At 40.5% G+C, this 19,503-nt stretch overlaps 1 non-coding gene across 1 annotated transcript; it reads left to right on the top strand.

Annotated features, from left to right (window-relative positions):
* The first annotated feature begins 11,934 nt into the window (after nucleotides 1-11,934).
* On the top strand, nucleotides 11,935-17,593 carry LOC104898699 (uncharacterized). The gene is made up of 4 exons (XR_007274612.2): nucleotides 11,935-12,085; nucleotides 12,396-12,556; nucleotides 13,059-13,259; nucleotides 16,627-17,593. It is a non-coding gene; the product is annotated as an uncharacterized LOC104898699 (transcript).
* Nucleotides 17,594-19,503: the final 1,910 nt, after the last annotated feature.

Genomic DNA, 19,503 nt, shown 5'->3' with positions numbered 1-19,503 from the left:
TCCGCAGAGCAACAGAACAGAATACGCCATTAAATTCGACTTTGCCGCCTCTAATAACGAGGCCGAATATGAAGCACTGCTCCTTGGTATTCAACTCTGCAAAACAGCCGGCGCTAGAAAGTTTAAAGCCTATTATGATTCCCACCTCATCGTCGGGTAAGTAACGGGGAAGTTCGAGGCCAAAGAAGACAGCATGAAGATGTATCTGAGCAAAGTAAAAGAAGAAATATCTAGCCTATCACTCTTCACCATAGCTCACATCCCTCGATCTGAGAATGAGCAAGCGGATGCCTTATCGAGACTAGCAAGTTCAGCAGAGGATCTCTTACCACGATCCATCATGTGGGAAGTTTTGAAGGCAACCAACATTAATAGGGGGGTAACCACTCTTGACAGGAGTCTAACTTGGATGGACAAGATCATATCTTTCGCTCGAGATGGTACCCTCCCCGAAGACGAGCTCAAAGCAGAAAGAATCCGAAGGCGAGCTCGATGGTTCACCTACCACGATGGGTAATTGTACAAGAAATCATTCACCCATCCACTTCTCCGCTGCCTCACCCCCCAAGAGGGAGACTATGTCCTCCGAGAGATACATCAGGGGGCATGCGGGAGTCATCAAGGGGCACGAACCATCGCAGCGAAAGCTCTTCGAGTAGTACTACTGGCCCACCATGAGGGAGGACGCTTAAACAATGGTCCAAAAGTGCAGAGATTGTCAGATGCACGCTAACCTCCCTCACCAAGCTGAAAGCTCCTTGACCACCATCCAAGCCCCCCTGCCATTCGAAATGTGGGGTATGGACCTTCTCGGACCCTTCCCTTCAGCGTTAGGACAACGGAGGTTTTTCTGGTAGCGGTCGATTATTTCACAAAATGGGTCGAGACAGCGCATCTGTCCTTGATCACTAACAAACAAGTTCAGCAATTCATCTGGCAAAATCTAACCACCCGATTTGGGGTCCCTCGATTCCTTATACCAGACAATGGTCGATAATTCAACAGTGGCCCAACTCGCGACTATTGTTCCAAGTTTGGAATTGAAACTAGATTTTCGGCCGTTAGTCAACCTCAGACTAAAGGCCAAGCGGAACCAGCTAAAAAAGTAGTCTTAAAGGGGCTAAAAATAATGCCCGAGGGAGCCAAAGGCTCGTGGATCGATGATCTCCCCGGAATCCTCTAGTCAACAAGGACAACCGTTCGAGAAGAACCGGGCCATTCGCCATTCAACATGGTATATGGGAGTGAGGCTGTCCTTCCCGTCGAGTTGGGCATCCCATCGCCCCGGATCACATTCTATGATCACGATATCAATGAAGAAGAAAAGAAGATTAACCTTGATCTCCTCCCAGAGACTCGAGGCACGACTCTTCTAAAAGTTATCTCTTACAAACTCAAACTTACTCGATTATTCAACTGTCGAGTCAAGCACTGACCTTTCCAGGTCAATGACTGGGTGTTGAGGAAGTTTGAGGCCACCGGATGACAACCTAACTTGGGTAAGCTACAGCCCAACTAGGAAGGCCCATATCGCGTTACCTCGATAGTTTGCCCGGGTACTTACCGCCTAGAAGATCAAGAGGGGCGTCCCCTTCCTCAGCCATGGAACGCGGATAATCTTTGAGAATTCTATGTCTAAAGGTTTGTCCCTCGAGCTTGGGGGCATACCACATAGGCACTCCTTTAGTAAAATTTTGTAAGGCACTGGACCTTAAAGCATGTGGATTTTTGTAACGTTACAATAGTCACTTGCCTTTATTTTTTGGCTTTATTTATAACAGGGGTTGCCTTTATAAGATATTAGTTAGAGCCTCGAGCTTCCTCGACCAACATACATCGAAGATAATACGTGATAATTAAAAAGCCTCGAGTTTGCTCGGCCAGCATACACATCGGTTCAAAACATAAAACATGTAAAAGCTCGAAGGAACAAATAAAGAGACAACAAATAATCGAGTTTTATTCCATTAATCATAGTACAAAGTATCGAAGTTAATAGAATACAAGTTCAAGAAGGAACTTAGATCAAACAAGAAATCTTAAGGGTTCAACATTAACCCTAGTAGGAGACATATAAAAAAAAAGAAGAGCCTGGGGAGAAGGAAGAGAAAAAGGAGGGGCGGGAAGAAGAGGAGAAGAGCCGGAGTTCATCCCTCGAGGTTGGCAAGGGGAGGAACCTAACCCTCAACATGAGCAGCCTCAGCAGCTCCTTCCTCCTAGGAAAGTGCCTTGACACATTCCTCGACATCGGCCCACGAGAGGCTGGGGCAATCCTCTCGAGAACCAAGCGCACCTTGCGGAGGGCCTCGCTTGCCATTTTTCGGAAGCCTACATAGAGGCATCCTCGAGGAAGGTCCTCCCTTCATCAGAGTCCTTCCAATCATTGACTACTACCTCCCAACATTCCCGGGCCTTGCCAATGGCCTCCTCAGCATTCTTTCGAGACTTCTCATCTCGCTGATCAGCCTTTTTTGCAGTCCTTGGTAGCCTCCCTATGCCTTTTGCTGGCAGACTCCCTATGGGATATGGCGACCTCGACAGCATGCTCGAGCTCCGCCTTCTTCTCCTCAAAGGCCTTGAGGGACTTGGCCATGGCCTCCTTGGCCTCCGAGAGTCGCATCACGGCTAGGTGCAATCGATTGACGAGACTTTTCCTCTCGTCCCAGGACATCTCCCGCGAGACAATCTGGTGGCTATCCCCGGCTTAGACCTTCGAGCCAAGGCAAACACCCGGATCGACAGCTGGCGTAAGAAGGGAGTATTAGCAGCATAAAACAAGCAAAATGTTCAAAGTAACAAAGTTAGATAAACCTACCGAGGTCATGGTCGCCTTAACGACCTTGACCTCGACCTCCTGCTCGTCGGGAGTCAGGCACGCCTTCCCATCCAGCTCGGTCATAAGATGCTCCGAGGCCTTGTCAAAACCTCGCAGACATTTTATCCCTCGAGAGGGCCGAGAAAGGTAGCCTAGTGGTCTCTTCAGGCCAAGGCCTCTTCTTCGAGGCCGCCATAGCTGCAACACTCGAGGTTACAGCAGTAGGAGGGTCCTCGACCTTAACCGAGGTCAGGACCTCAGCCTTAACATCCTTTGGCTCAGGTTTCGGAGCCAGGATGCGAGGAAGCAGCTTTCCCCCCTCTATGGAAGGATCAGCCTCGAGTTTCACTTCTGGAAGCCCCGTTACCTCCCTCGAGGTCGAGGACGAGCTAGAGCCAACTTGCGATGCTTGGCCGCTCGAAGGGCCTCAGCAGTAATTAAGGGTTGAGACATTGCTAGTTGAGGTTAAGGAAGAGGGGTGAAATCAAGTTTAAGAGAGGGAAGAAAGAAGGATGAGATTATGAATTCTGTAGGACTGTTGTCCGTACTTATAAGCAAGTCAGATCACAATTCCCCAAAAAGGGCATTAATTACTTGCCCTACAATGGGCTCCCACGTGTTAAAGCCCAGGAAATAAGCCTCACGCGCAACACGCTCCCACAAGTTATGATTCACGAGAGATATAGCAGAAGCTCCAAGTCTAAGCAGATAAGTCCTAATTCTCGAAACATGCCATGCATCGAGTGACTAAATAGAAGAAAATGAGTCATGAAGAGATAGGCCAAAAAACAAGGAATGTTCATTTTATCTAAAGAAACATTACATCCTAAGAGCCACTCAGGGCCTAACTAAACACATTCAAGCAAAGGCAAAAGGCAAAAGCTATGATAAGTACAAAATTAAGAAGAGCTGCTCGAAGTATCGCTGTCCAAAGTCTCGGACACACCCTCTTCATCATTGCTCTCAGAGGAAGAGGTATTGCTCAAGTCCACTAGCACCCCTGAGTTTTCCTCATGAGCCTCTTCTTCTCGGGGGCCGCCAGCCTCGACAAGCCGAGGGTGCCCCTTCGAGCCGTGGGACGTCCCCTCCCATAAGGTCCCCTATGTCAATGACATCGTCCACTTGGAACTCTGTGTCCGAATCATTACCCATTTGGAGTTCGGCGTCGACGGTCGCATTATACTCCGCCTCGACCGCCTCCTATTCTGCTGAGGGATGCACCTCCTTGAAGGCTTCGCGAAGTTTTCCCACGGCCTCTCGAGCAGCAACCTCAACTGCCTCCAAACCCATGTCAGCCGCAAAGTCCTGGCCTGCCTTCGAGCCCTTCCATTCCTCGATTATGAGGTCCCGGGTACGCAAAACGCTATCCCGTTGGCTCACCGAGTCCCGGACCTTTTTCTCCAAGGAAGCCTTCTCTTCGGCCCAACGCTTTTTCTCCTCCTCGAGGCTCTCGTTAAGCCTCTCGATCTCTTGACCCCGTTCTGCGGCCAGATCGATTTGCGTCTTCAGCCCCTCTCGAAGCTTGCAGAAGCCAGCAGTATGACGATGACTCATCACCGCCATACGGATCGAGTGCTGAAAGATAAATAAGATTAGTACTAGATCACAAAAGGAATAAACAAGCCAAAATGACTAACTTACGTCAATCCAAGAAGAATGAAGCTTCTCAACCTCTTCCTCCTTAGAGAGTTCTCGAATTGCCCTGATGTCCGGCCTCGAGATGAACGACTTCACCAACAAATCAAAAAGAGCTGACTTTCTAAGGGTGGTCTTCTCTGTGAAATTCTGGGTGTCAGTCTCCGGATCAGAGGTCTTCCTCTTCTCTAGGGCAGGAGAGTCTTTCCCTCGAAAGGGAGATATGTCCCCTGTCTCAGGTACCTCGGCGGACTTCCCTTTCGATCTAGGGGGTGTCCCCTTTCGACCTTGGGATGTCTTCCTTGGCCACGTCCCTCCTCTCGTCCGTCTCTCGAGGAGTGACGATGAAAGAGGTAGTAGGTGGATGAACCTTTGGCCTCTTCGAAGGGTCCTGGAAAAAGGAGAGTTATGGCACCAACACATAAAAAGAACGAAAGCTACCTTTGGGGCTCGAGGTACCCGCGTGTCTCCCTTCGACACCTTCATTTTAAGCTGTTCCTAGACCCTCTGATTGGCGGTCAACCGTTTCTGCATCTCGTCACTAAGTTCTTGACGGGCTATGACTGCAAAGCAACACAAAAATAGTTAGAATCATTTTAAAGATAAGGATGGTGGTCGAATGCCTTAAGCTCACAAAGTCCCTACCCCGGGGATAGGCTGGGCTCAACCCCATCGCTGACAAGAAATGCTCATTGCTCAGGTCATTCGCATCAGGATTCCAGTGCTGAGGAACTTGCTTCCGATCACCCCTCTCGATGACGGTGATGCACTGGCAATAGATGGCTACCCTAGCCTCGTCCTGTCATTCGACGTGCAGACCTATTCAGCCACAAATTTGGGGCCTCGAGTAGAGGAACCACTGGGGAAGCCCACTGCTCAGCCCGATATACGTACATGAATTCGGTACGAAAGAATTGTTTATTCGAGGGTATAGCGCCAACGATCTTATAGGGGTGACAGACCTGGAAGCTCCACCAGCCTTTTCCATTTGAGGTGGCGAACATAATGACCAGCATTACCATATTCCTCCAAAGGACCAAAGAGGGCTTTACACCCATCATATTGCAAATGGCCAAGAAGCTCACCATCGAGCCCACGCTGTTGGGCATAAGTTGGCATAATGTCAGACCATAGGAGGAGAGCACCTCAACTATGAATGATTCCAGCGGAAACCTCAGTCTTAGCTCGAGGTGTGCCTTATACAGTGCGATACAACCCATCGGGGGGGGGGGGGGTACAGATTGTCTCTGTAGGTTCTGGTATATAAAGGGCGTAGGGGTGTTTGATAAATAAAGAGCTCTCGAGGAATCGGATATTCCCCTTCAGAAAGTCCATAAACGGTCCTCGAAGGTAGAAATGAGCTATCCCCCGAGGCAGAGTCACAGCTTCCTCATCTCTATCGCTTGTACTTGTAGTAAGAGAGTTGCCCTCACTGCTTCCCTCCGTTACTCGAACAACCTAGCTATCGAGAAGATCATCTAAGTAACTCATAATGGCCCTAGGTCGAGCAATGGTGACAGAATGAGGGGGGTTATTTAACTCCCCCCCCCCTTCAGAAACTATAGACGCCCCGTCACTCAAGTACGGTAGAGCGTCGAAGACCTGAGTGGGATCAGGACAGTCGAAGGCCGCGGACATCACGGGGACCCCTCCTATAGAAATCCCATCGAACAAGGGTTCTACCAAGGGAGGTGGGGTCCCCGAGCTAGATGAGGTGCCCCAGTATCCTTCAGCAGGGGTCTCCATCCAGAACGGTCCATTAGAAAGTTAAACAAAGAAGCAAAGGGGTAAGATTGTACCTTAATCAAGTAGTGCTCTCGAGGTCTATCCCCGAATCGAAGTATAGCAATCAACCTTCAGGGCTCTCGAGATCGTGCAAGAAGGAGGCCAAGGTCTTTAAAGGATCAGAGCATGCAATGAGACAAAATAAAGTACTTACCTTTGTTTATATAGATTGCCTGAAATGGACGGTTAACATCCGACGGGATCAGAAACCCCTCAAAGTACCAAAAATTGGGCCTCTTAATAGGTCCAAAGTAACCAGCTCCCTGGACCAGTCTCCACAAACATCCCAGAACTTGACTGAAGTCCAGCTGAATCCAGTGTTGGAGTACAGCTGCTCCACCCTGAAAACCTCTCCTCACCGGAGCCCTACCTCCCCGGGCAATTCGCGCCCAGACGGAGGCCAAAGACCTACATTTATGCACTTCACCCAGTTCGAGTGGAGGATATCTCGCCCACCGCCGTGATCAAGATCAACACCCGTCAAGAGCTATGGTGTCATACCCCTCGAGTTTCTTGGGGCTCCTTAGCCCATGGGAAACCTCGACCGAGTTCCTTCACTTCCTTGAGTTATCTGGGGCTCATTGGTCCCTAGGTAACCTCAAGCGAGGTCCTTCACTTCCTCGAGTTACCTGGGGCTCATTGGCCCCTGGGTAGCCTCAAGGGAGGTCCTTCACTTCCTCGAGTTACCAGGGGATCCTTGGCCCCTAGGTAACCTCGAGCGAGGTCCTTCACTTTCTTGAGTTACCTGGGGCTCATTGGCCCCTGGGTAGCCTTGAGCAAGGTCCTTCACTTCCTCGAGTTACCTGGGGCTCATTGGCCCCTAGGTAACCTCGAACGAGGTCCGTCACTTACCTGGGGCAATTTGATCACCAACTCCGAATCACAATCCACCTTACAACAACGACAATCGTTGATAAATTGCTCGATAAATGAGAAACTCATCTAACTAACCCTTTTCTAACTGAACTAATTACTCTTTGCCCCATCCTCATCAATAATAATGTTTGACAATTATTCTCAAACTAATTCCATCTAGGAAATGGAACCATAAATAATTCCCAATATGAAAATCCTTCATGTTCTTAATTTCAATCGCATATTACTCAATTCCCTAAACTAATTCTACACCACCCACCACGGGATTGTCAACAACAACACAACAATAACCACCCATCACCACCACCAACAACTCCACAACTACAACAACAAACAACAACAGCCCAGCAACAACAAACCACAGCAATATGGAATTAATACACAATTAAAAGGGGTCTAAATTGAAACCAAAGAGGAAATATACCTCTGCTCTACTAGGAGCAGCGAGAACAGGGCATAGGAGGGGTTTCGAGTCTTCAACGAAGTCAGCGAGGTTCCGGTGAGGCTAAGCAACAGCAACACGACACCAGTGGCAGGAATCCGGCAGTTTTTCGTCGAGCAACAACTTAGAGTAGCAGCAGCAAAACCACCAACAACAACCACGAATAACAACAGCAGCACGAAATAGAGGAGGAGAGATAAAACGAGAATATCAACAGCGCCGACAAGGGGGAAACTCCGGCACGAGACCGGAACGATAAATCGACCACGTAGTGGCGGCAAACGGCAAAGCTCCGACGAGCTTTAGCGGCGAATTGAAGAAACAGGGGAAGAGAGATGCAGAGGAATAAGGGTTTCACGGGTTTGGGGTTTCAATTTTGGGGGTTTTGGGTTTCTTTGCATTTGGGTTCACATTAACCGACAATAGAAAGAAATAAGCGGTTTGGGATCTAATTTGACCGACCAAAAGAAAGAGGAAATTTTGGGTTTCTATTTTGGGAAAAATACAACTCAACTAATTGCACATAAAATTCAATACATAAATTACTACTAATAATAACATCATCAAATTAACTAAATAAATATATTACAACACGACAACTAAAATATATACTTCACAACACAAATAAAAATAAGAAATTTTTGAAACATAATTAACTTAATAAACATAATTAGCTTCTAAATAAACGTTCTTAAAAACAAGACTATTACATTAACACCCTAATAATCCATGCTTTGATAACTAAAAATCCAATTTAAATATAATAATTAAATATACATTTTTATTTCTTTAATAGATAAATTATTAATCGCAGGTTCATCATTAAATCAGTAAATTAAAGCTTCTAAACCTAATTAATACTAAAACAAATCATAAAAACATACTCTTTAAATAAAACTTGAGGAGGAAGAAAAGTAATCAAACCTACACAAAGAAGGAAAGGAACAAGAAGGACGCCAGCGTGACTGGCAGAGCAGTAGTTGGAAATTTCACGTTGGTGGTGGTGGTGTGAAGTGAAGGATGATTTTTGTTGAGGAAAAAATTATTTCTTGAAAGAGAAGAAATGAAGAGAGAGAGAAAAGGACTAGGCGCCTGTTTTGTGTGAAAGGGAAGAGAGAAAAAGTTTTTGTGTCTGTGTAAAATTTGGGTCAATGTATTTATAGGTATGATTTCCTTTTGGGCTTTGGAAAAGCCAATTGGGTTTTAAATAGAGTTTAATGATGAATATGACTGATGATTAAAACTCATAACATCACTAGAACTCCTTTTCCTATTCCAATTAGTATTTGGATTCCTCAAGCCCATTTAAACTCCCTTTTCAAATTCAAAAAATATTTTAAATTTTTTTCAAAGCATGTCTTAATATTATATTTTAACTTCCTTAAATCCTTAAAACAATTTTGTTGAGTTTCAAATTGTCAACCTTTAAAGAAATAAATTATTTTAAACTAAATTATATTTAAATATATATATATACTAAAATATATTTATAAAATCCATAAATTTATGGGGGATTACATTGGTACCTGTTTTTAGGTGGACTGACCATTTTAATGTCGCTAGATTTCTACGTAGATCTTCGAAGGAGATTTAGAGATAAAACGATGAAGGAAAGAGAGACATGGAATGAAAGAATGTATGTTTTTTTTAAAGTTGAGCTTAGGAACAAATCTGAATATCCTAATGAATGATGATTTTTTTTTGCTTTTTTTTGTGGATGCACGTAGACCTAATGCATGTATGTATATGACTCAATCTATGCGTTCAAACTTGTAAAGGCTGCCTACATATCCCAAAGAGGAAATCCGGTCGCTGCTAGTTCAGGACTACTAATTGCGGAATGCATGAAACGCAACGGAGAGTATGGATGCAATAAGACTCCTATGGACTCTAGTTATGCATGAGGTATATGAATGATGGAATATGCAATGCAAATGAATTGAATGCATCCCTAGCTAATTGGCAAGAAATCTTAGACTTGCCAGACTTCTAACGACTTTAGAATTTTAGACTTGATAGTTTTCTAATGATGTTAGAATTCTAGATTTGACAGACTTTCAAGGATGTTAGACTCCTAATATGCATGAAACTCTAATAGATTTAGACTCCTAAAGTGAATGAAACTCTAGGGTACCTAGACTCCTAAAATGGATGGAATTCTAATGGATTTAGACTCCTGGTATGGACAAATTTCTAATGGCTTTAGACTCCTAGTATGCATGGACTTCTATGGATAATAGATTTTTAGGATGGCAAGAATACTAACGACTCTAGACTATTTAGATGGGTGAACGACATGATTAAGACTCCTAACATGGATAGAGTTAGTTAGATAAGGTGAAGAGCTCTAAATGGAGTGAAACTGGAGGAAGGTAGACATTTGGGTCAGACGGACTTCTAGTGCAGTTAGAATTCGTATGCGGATGAGACTTTTACAACAAGATGGACACTAAAAGGAATCCTAGATGATGTACGCACATGATCGATAATATACATAGAAAGATAGGATAGAGAGAAGGGACAAATTTTGGGAAAAAGATATGTGATAGGCCGGAAAAAAGATGGATATATTTTTTTGAAAAAAAAGGTGGAGATAGAATTTTTGAAGTAGATAGGAGATAAAAGATGGGATGAAATTATATGTTTTTAAATAAAAAGAGAAGAGAATTATTTTTGAAAAAAAAAAAAAAACAGATGGGAAATATAGTTTGGTAAAAAGATGGGGATAAAAATTTTCGAAATAGATAGCGGACAAATTTTGAAATAAAAAAATTGAAGAGGGATTTTTTTTTCACAAAAAGAGATAGAGATATTTAGTTTGTAAAAAATGGTTTAGAGGAAAAAGAAAGGATACAGGAAAATATAACACCAATCAGGCGCGGCATGCAGGTAAGAAGCAAAGCAAGCACAAAACAGAATGCGTCAAACACGGGAGAAAGCGAGGGACGCGCGGATGACACAGCGTCAGGCGCAATGCTAAGTGCTAGGCTTGAGGTAGAAGCGCTGCACGCGGACTACGTGTTTTGCAGGACGCGGGAAAACTATGTTACAAGCGCACATTGCGTGGAGCACATATTACTTAGAGAGCTAAGATTTAATGCTTTACTTGTCGCCTAAATTCCTTCGGTAATTTTGACTCGAAAAATCACACAATAAAGAATATTTAAAGACATGCACACATAAAGATGCAAAAATAGTACAACATGTGAAGTTCCATCCTAAAGTCAAGTTCTACGTTTCAAACTATGCTCAGGTTTTGGTTAAGTCTGAAAAGGGTCCATGACTAAGAGATTGATCTTACGCTTCGTACCCCTGTTTGAAGAGGTGGCCACGTGTAAGACACACTCCAATCTCAAGTCAGGAACAAGAAAATAATGCCACGGTTGGTTAGGTTTGCTTATGACTAAGATTCAACACTATCGCTCAGGAAACTTTTTGGAAGGACAAAGCGCAAACCCCCGGGGGTGACCTCACACATAGAGCTTGTGCTAATGAGGCAAGGTAGATTGTCCTTATGGTGGCTGAACAATAGCCATGCACATGCAAAACATTATATTATTCTATGGCATAAAAAGAAGAATGAATCGTATTTTTCAATTTTCACCCACTCATTTTAAAAAAAATCCTCCCCAGTGGAGTAGCCAAATTATAGGCGTGAATTTTTTAATTCATTTATTGCCTACACCCGGTATGAGTGCATTTATTTCACTATCTCATTGTTAAGGTTTTATTAAAACTATGTTTTTGAAGTCGCCAACAATTCTTTAGAGGAAAAATCATAAACCTCATTGAATATTGAAACGGAAGCGACATCTTAGGGACTTATCCAGTGTAGATTTTCCCGTCACGACTCCATAGATGGTCAAGGTGAACCAAAGATTGAGTTCAGGGGTGAGGGTAAAATATAGTCAGTAACTATGTTGCCCATTGCTGGCTCTACCAAATGCCGATTCATTACAGAATTTATGCAATAGAATAATCATATAACGTTTTAAAGCACCTTAAAAATAATTAATCTAGATTGGTTTAGGAAACACATAAAATACTAATTTTTTAGTGACAAGTTATTTAACAATCAGATTACTAGGTTCCTAGTAGGTTTCTAAATTATCTGAATTAATTAGAACAGTTCTTTAGGTCTTGTTTAGCAATAATAACATGAAGGTGATAAATATCATGCAGTACAGTCATCATATCACGAATTATAAATAAAAAAATAAGAAAATAAAATAACACTAGTGGAAAAAACTGCTTTTGCTACTTATCAAATGATCCGGTTGATTAATCAACCCGAGCATTTGTGAATAAGTGCTCCGGTTAGTCAACCCGAGCACTTGAGCCCTTTCACATGTATGAAAACTAAAACTCGCAGTGTTTATTTTCACTCTCATGATCAGTCCTCCTTCCCTCTCTAGTGTTTTCACTTTTTCATCCCTTCGCATTCTCTCTCTTCTTCCATCTCCTTCAAACTACTTCTATGTCTCTCTCTTCCTTTTTCACTCTCAGATCCGCTCCTTAAAACGAATGTCAAGGTAATTTTATGGGAACTTTATTGCTGTATTTTAGGTTTTTTTTTTGGTTTTTTAAGGATTTTCTCTGATTCAAAAACTTTCTCTCTCACCTCGATTCACCATTCTGGTATTAGATTCCCTCATGATATTTGTGATTAGGGCTTCAGAAACTTTCTGTTTTCTCTCATGTTTCTCAAATTCATCTCTGATTGTGACTCACAGTCGAATTTTACAAGGAGGATTCTTGTGGTTTATGCATTGTTTGTTTTGTCTAAGGTTTGGCAATTTCATCGATTTTTTATTGCGAGATTTGATTCGGCTTTATTCGTAGTTCTATGAATAATCAAGATGGATTTTAATGGAGATGTGTCATCTCTTGATGCTGATCTCTTGAAGTTACACGAGGTTTCACCTTTGGCTCTCAAACCTAATCCTTACCTGGCGCAAGAGTTATTTGAACAGTGGCTTTCGCTTCCTGAAACCAATTGCCTCGTAAGTCCTTTCATTTTGTTTATGTATGTTTTTTCTTATAGGTTATTTTTGTTGTGTGAGATTATGATGTATTGATAGTCGATCTGAAAATCGCGATTGGTACTTAGATCTTTATCTCTTCTTCTTTTGCTTTTGTTTTTTTATCTGGGGTTCCGGTATATTGTTCAATTACAAATTTCTTGAATTTAGGAATGATTCTGGTTATGAATATGGGCAAATTAGCAGTCACTATCTTTTTTAATAAAGAAAGAAAGAATAATCTAGTAGCTTAGAACCTTGAAATGATTTTTTTAGTAATAACAAGATTTGATTGGCATGAGAAAGATATTTAATGATGGTTTGAACTTGGTCTTCTCATATGGAAATTGGAGCTTTGAGGTGGATAGATTTACTTATTCTGAAGTTTTGATCTGTAATTTTGGAAAATTTACATAATTAGTAGCTTCTTTTAAGGTTGGATTGAGGCTAAGTTATTTTTTAAATTTATTTGTTCCATCTGCAGCTGCTAAGGGTAGGGATCAATCCTGAGTTCATAACTTTCAGTCATGTAACTATGGAATCAAACAAGTATATTTGTGTGAGAGAGACTTCTCCTCAAAATAGTGTTGTGATTATTGATATGAGCATGCCAAGTCAGCCTTTGAGTCCATCATCGCTGATTTTGCTTTGATGAACTGTAATTCAAGAACTCTCTCTCTCAAAGGTAGGATTACCTCTTGAACCTCTTTTTTCAACTAATTGTGCTTTTACAGGGAGCATATTTTAGTTAGACTTAAAATCTACTCACTGTTTAGGTGCTTGTGGTTGATTAGTTGGTCTTACGAATCGGGTACTGTTTTATTTGGATATAACCTGATCTCTGTAAGTGGCCAATTGATGTTTACAAGATTATGATGGTAGTTACGGCTATTCTTGATGACACCTTGCATGATTTGTCTCCTTAGTTTGGCTTAGTATGTTTGTGTGTCTATGTTAGTATATTCATTTTCATTGATCCGAAAACCACTTCGCATTTGATCCAATTCCATCTCGTGATTCACTTACTTTTTGTATCTCAAATTTTTAAGTGCAATATGCTCAGATATTATATTTCCCCAATACTAGCAGATGTGTAGGATTATCTACTTGCTGATGCAAGATATTTTATGAGTATGAAAAATTCATTTTTCAGCTCCTCATCGTACTTGACATGTGTGTTCTTGATACTCTATGTGTACTCACTTGTATGATTGTTTGTTTTGTGATAGTGTTATACTAGTCTAATTGTTGTGTTCGTTGACTAGCTAGACTATGATGAATGTATCGTAACCTTTACTTTAGCCCGTTATAAACATTTTATTTTTCAAATCATTTTCATCTCGTTACAACGCTGGCATAGCTTACTCTATTAAAAAAATCAGTGGCAAGTATATGCTTTGGACAAACGTTGCCTCCAAGGTTCGTTATGGAGCCCAGCAATACTACCATCCTCCACCCATACCTTACCCACTTAAGAGTTCATAAACTAGGCCAGCAAAACATTTGAATATTCATATTCATCGAATAACATTTCTAGAATCAACACATTCATAACTATGGCCATAGTACAAACTCAATTATCAAAAACAAAACAGAGAGATTCACACACAGAAGGGCATGGAGTAAATGATTTTACTGAATATTAAAGTTTCCTCATACACATTCCAGATTTGAACAATACAACCTCCTTCATTAATCTTCATCTCCAAATGAGACTCAAACTCCATAATCATTCTTCAACAATTTACCTCATAACAATAACGATAATTAATAACTATCCTTCAACTAATCTAAGCTATAAAGTGAATCTATGAACAATTCTCAATCTAGGAATTACCCCCACTTTAGCATTCTAATTTCCTGAATTCTTAATTCACAACTACAACTCTAAAATAATCAAACTATAAACCAACTAAACTTAACTTCAAATATAACAACTCCAACTACAATAATAATAACCATATGAATACCATATATCCTTGAATTAGAAACCACAGGAAACTACTTCTAAAAGACATTATCTTAACTTTCAGATTTACCTACAAACTTACCCATCACTTAGAACTAATAAATCACCATTAACATTACAACAACAATAACAGTGTACTAACAACAGCGCACAACCACACAAACAACCAGCACAACCACACCAACAACCATCACAACCACAATAGCAACAACATCAACCACACCAACAATCGTAACAGCAACAACAACAACACCACAACACAAAGGATGAAAAAACAGAACAGGACACCAACTCAATAGTAACAACGACATAACAAGAGCAACAACACAACCACCACAACAACAACACAACCACCAACGACCATCAGGATCCATTACAACAATAACTACAACACATGAGAAAAGGATAAAATACCTTGGTGTTTTTCAACCACCAACACACGACTACCACCAAAAGTGGCAGCAGCACCGACAAGATAGTAGAGGAGAGAAATAACGCATTGGTGGCAGCAACAACAATGAAAGGAGAAAGAAACAAAAGCAGAGCCACCTTCCCGGTCACACAACCAACAGGGGTTGTGTGACCCATCACCAATAAGAGCGCGACAACACTGATTTAACACAATAGCAACACCGACGCAGAAGCGGTGCGAGCCAAGTAGAGAAGTTCTGGCGAAGCCAGCGTGGTGTGACGCGACACACGAAGAGCAGCAACGCAGGATAACACCCACAAACAATAGTTGTAGCGACGAAACAGAGGAGGGAGTGGTGCGGTATCTCTGGCAAGCCCAATAAATCACCGGCGAATTGAAGGGGAGGTGCGACGAAGTCGCAATGAAGAGAGAAGAATAGGGGATGGGTTTTCACAGGGTTTCAGTTTTTGTTGGGGTTTTAGGTTCGGAAAGTACCACGGGGAGGAAGAAAACAATTGGGTTGGGGTTTTGTTTCATTAAACCAACAAAATGGGGATGCAAGACCGACTTTATTTTTCTAATCGGGTAAGTAATAATCAACTAATTGCTCATTAAATGCGATATACAAAATAATATATTAATAACTTCATAAATTAATATAACAAATATATTACAAGAACGAAAAATAAAACTAATACTCCACAACTCAAAAATAAAATAAGAATTTCCGAAACATAATTAACTTAATAAATACATTTAACGTTTAAATAAACGCTCTTAAAAATCGGGCTACTACATACTACCACCCTTATTTAAAGTTTCGTCCTCCAAACTTGAAAATAATAATTTAAATAAAACCAAAATCTCAAACTCGTAAGATTTCAGGCATCAAACCTCAATTCTACTATCAGCTTCTATATATTCACTTCAACCCAATATCAAAATTGAGCAAATAAAACAAAAGGGGCAAAATTTCGGTATAGGATTCCATTTAAGCTGCTAGCGGAACACACTCAACAACCATAAACTAATATTAACTCTTTAATAAATTACTTCGCAGCGGAAAAATATCCTTATTTACACCAATAACTCCACTAATATTCTCAAATATTGTATACAACGAAATATAAATAACTATTCCTGAATAAGCTATCTAAATACAAACTTAATCCATAATCTACGACGACATCATACTCTCGCTTCACTTTCGATTTCGAGCTCTAAATATCAAACATGTAAATTTAGGGAAGAAATACAAAACAAAACAGAATATAGTTTGGGTGTAAATATAGTTTTAAATTTTATGTAAATATAGTTGTATCGTATCCTTTCAATTTTTAGAATTACCAGCAAGAGGTGCAAGGGTCAGCAGTTTGGGTGTCATAAGATAGAGTACAAGTCCAACCGTTGTAATACTTACGTCTATTGGTTGTCTATATGGGGTGCAAGAAACGACAAAATGGAATGCTCTATTTTTACTGGTCATATATACATTGCTCGAAGGTTCTAATCTTGAAATATATTTCTAGCTTGTCCTACAAAATTATATTTTTATTTCCTAATTACAAAAGCATTATTTCAGCTCTTGATAGAAATGACGCTCGGTTACAATCCAAACTACAATACTATTCGCTTCTATTTCAGCTTGTCATATGCTTTTTTTGATATTAGGTGCTGTGAAAGTACATTCTACACCCTTTGTTGCACTTGCACCCCCATCTTCAAACAAGGTTGTTTGCTCCTGCTTGAGAATGGTTGCATGCCCCAAAACAGAATAATCAGCAATCTGTTGCTCAACACGCTCAACAACATCACAGTCAAGTTAATTTTTGTTCCCCTACCTTACAAGGTGTGTTTTTAGTCATAGTTGATGTATAGCAATGGTGATTTTGGTACACTTTGTATACAGAGAATACCTTGAAGGGGAAATAAGAATGAAGGAAAGCTTTTAGATGAATTGTAAAGTTGTCTTGCTGGTTGAAAATGACATCTTTTTTTCAGAATATTACTAACTAATATGGTCACACCAATAAAATCGAATCAATTAGTTTGGCCAAAGTTTTCTTTTTTCACTTAACTGATCCAACTATAGTTAAAAATCAGACCAGTTAGCTAAATTAATTGGTGCAGATTTCAAATATATTTTTTGTGTCGCCTCTTATATACTAGGCCACTTGCATAATAACATGTGTCGCCTTAAAGGGGCGACTCTAAAACTCCAAATACTTTATAGTCGGTAGTCACATAATAGCCTCTTAGGCGACACTAAAGAGAATATGGAGCCTACTCCCAAAGGTGATTTTGCAGTAATAATGGATGAGCTTTTAAGGACCGCATCAATTTCAGTAATGCTTAAAAGAGCATTCAGAGGGAATCATAATTCAATTGATGTTAAAGAAACATTTAGGGGCCAAATAAATTTCATGAATACTAAAAGTTACTTTTAGGGGTAACTAGATTTTACTATTGCTAAAAAGATGTTTTAGAGGCAACCTAAATTTCACTATTGTGTGAAAAACGTTTTTAGAGGTAACTATTATTTCATTAATGCTAAAGCTACTTTTAGGGGCAACATAAATTTTCCTAATGCTAAAAAAAAGTTATAGAGGCAATCATTATTTCATTGATGCTAATAACTACTTTTAGAGGCAACATAAATTTTCGTGATGCTAAAAAAATAGTTTTAGAGGCAACCATTATTTCATTGATGCTAAAAAGTAATTTTAGGAGTAACCTAAAATTTACTGATGCTAAAAATAACTTTTAGAGTCAATCAAAATTGACTAATGCTAAAAAACACTTTTAGAGGCTATTAAAAATTGGTTGCCCCATGGCGATTCTTGGGTAGGGTTTCATCTAATTTTTGCCATGGCTAGGAAGAAGAAAACTCCTTCTGAACCTTCATCAGTTGTTCTGGAGAGTAACACTAAGGCTAATCAAACACAATCAAATGTGGAAACATCTTCAATAGGATTACAAGCAGCTTTGAATGCGATTCAAACAACGACACCTTCAACAGAACCTCGAACTTCTATGGCAGAGATTGAAGAACCAGAACATCCTCCATCTGAAATACAAATGAACAAAGAGACTGATTCTACATGGAACACTTTGTTCAAAAGCAATAGACTTACAGCTAAAGGTACTACTCTAAATTTTGTAGCACCAACAATCAAAGATGGGATTGCGGTTGCTTGTTTAGATAAATCTGAAACTGATAAGTTATCAGAAATCTGGGCTACTTCTTTAGTTGTATACATAGTGGGTAATACTCCTACTATAGGTGCTTTGATGAGATTTATAGAACAAGACTGGAACTTTATTTCTAAACCAAAAATTTTCTTACATGATGATGGTTTCTTTGTGATAAAATTTGAATCCATTGATGATCGAAATGAAGTGCTATATTCTGGGTCTCATAGCTTTTACAATCGACCTATGATTGTAAAGCCTTGGACACCAGATTTTAGCTTTAAGGAGGAAGTTTTAAAAATTATTCCAATATGGGTTAAGTTACCTAATCTCCCCTTAAATTGCTGGAGCCCTGACTCTCTCAGTAGAATTGGTAGCTTGCTTGGGATACCATTGTATGCTGATGAATGCACTTCAAAGCAAATGTGTATCTCCTTTGCTCGGATTTTGGTTGAAATTGATGTCACTAAGGATAAGACTCAATTCATTTTGGTGGAGGATGCTAATGGAAAGACCATCAGGCAAGAGGTTAAATATGACTGGTGGCCTCCCTTTTGTCAGAAATGCCAAAAAATTGGGCATACTTGTGGAGAGAAGCAGTTCAAACCACAACAAAAACCTAAAGTGGTTCAGAAATGGGTTCCCAAAGCAAATGCAGTAGCTACAGACATCACAATCATTGATCCTCCTCCTGGGGACAAAGATGAAGTGGGAAAACAAGGACAACCTGTTACTGAGGTGGAAAAAGGTTCCTCTAACCCTTCTAGTAACATTACTACACCTGTTCAACCAATTGTTCATCAATGGAAGATGGTGACTAGGAAGAACAAAGGGAAGAGGGTTATTGTTCCTTGTACTGACAACTATGAAGAATTTCTTCTTGAGGAACAAGGTGAAGATCCAGATGAGGAAAACAATGATGAAATTGCGGGTGAAAACCCTTATTTATCATGATAGTTGCTTGCACTTGGAACGTGAGAGGTCTAAATGACCCTCTCAAGGTAAAGGAGGTAATTTCTTTCCTTAATAGAAATAAAATTACTTTATTTGCTTTGCTTGAAACAAGGGTTAAAAGTAATAATAAAGATAGAATTCAGCAGAAATTTGGTAGATGTTGGAAGTGGATTGATAATTATACTTATAGTCCTAAAGGTAGGATTTGGATGGCTTGGAATCCTAACTTGATTACTATTGATGTTATCCTTACTTCTGAGCAGATTACTCACACTATGGTTACAGCTAAAAACTCTAACTCAAAAATGTTATTCTCTGCTGTTTATGGACTTCATAGCATTGATACTAGAAAACCTCTTTGGAATACTTTGCTAAACTTGGATCATAGTATCTTGATTGACT

Source organism: Beta vulgaris, chromosome 1 (genome assembly GCF_026745355.1).
Source record: "Beta vulgaris subsp. vulgaris cultivar EL10 chromosome 1, EL10.2, whole genome shotgun sequence".
In the NCBI taxonomy this organism is placed as follows: domain Eukaryota; kingdom Viridiplantae; phylum Streptophyta; class Magnoliopsida; order Caryophyllales; family Amaranthaceae; genus Beta; species Beta vulgaris.
Note: the sequence above shows the minus strand (reverse complement) of the source record. Positions and strands in the feature narration are given on the sequence as shown.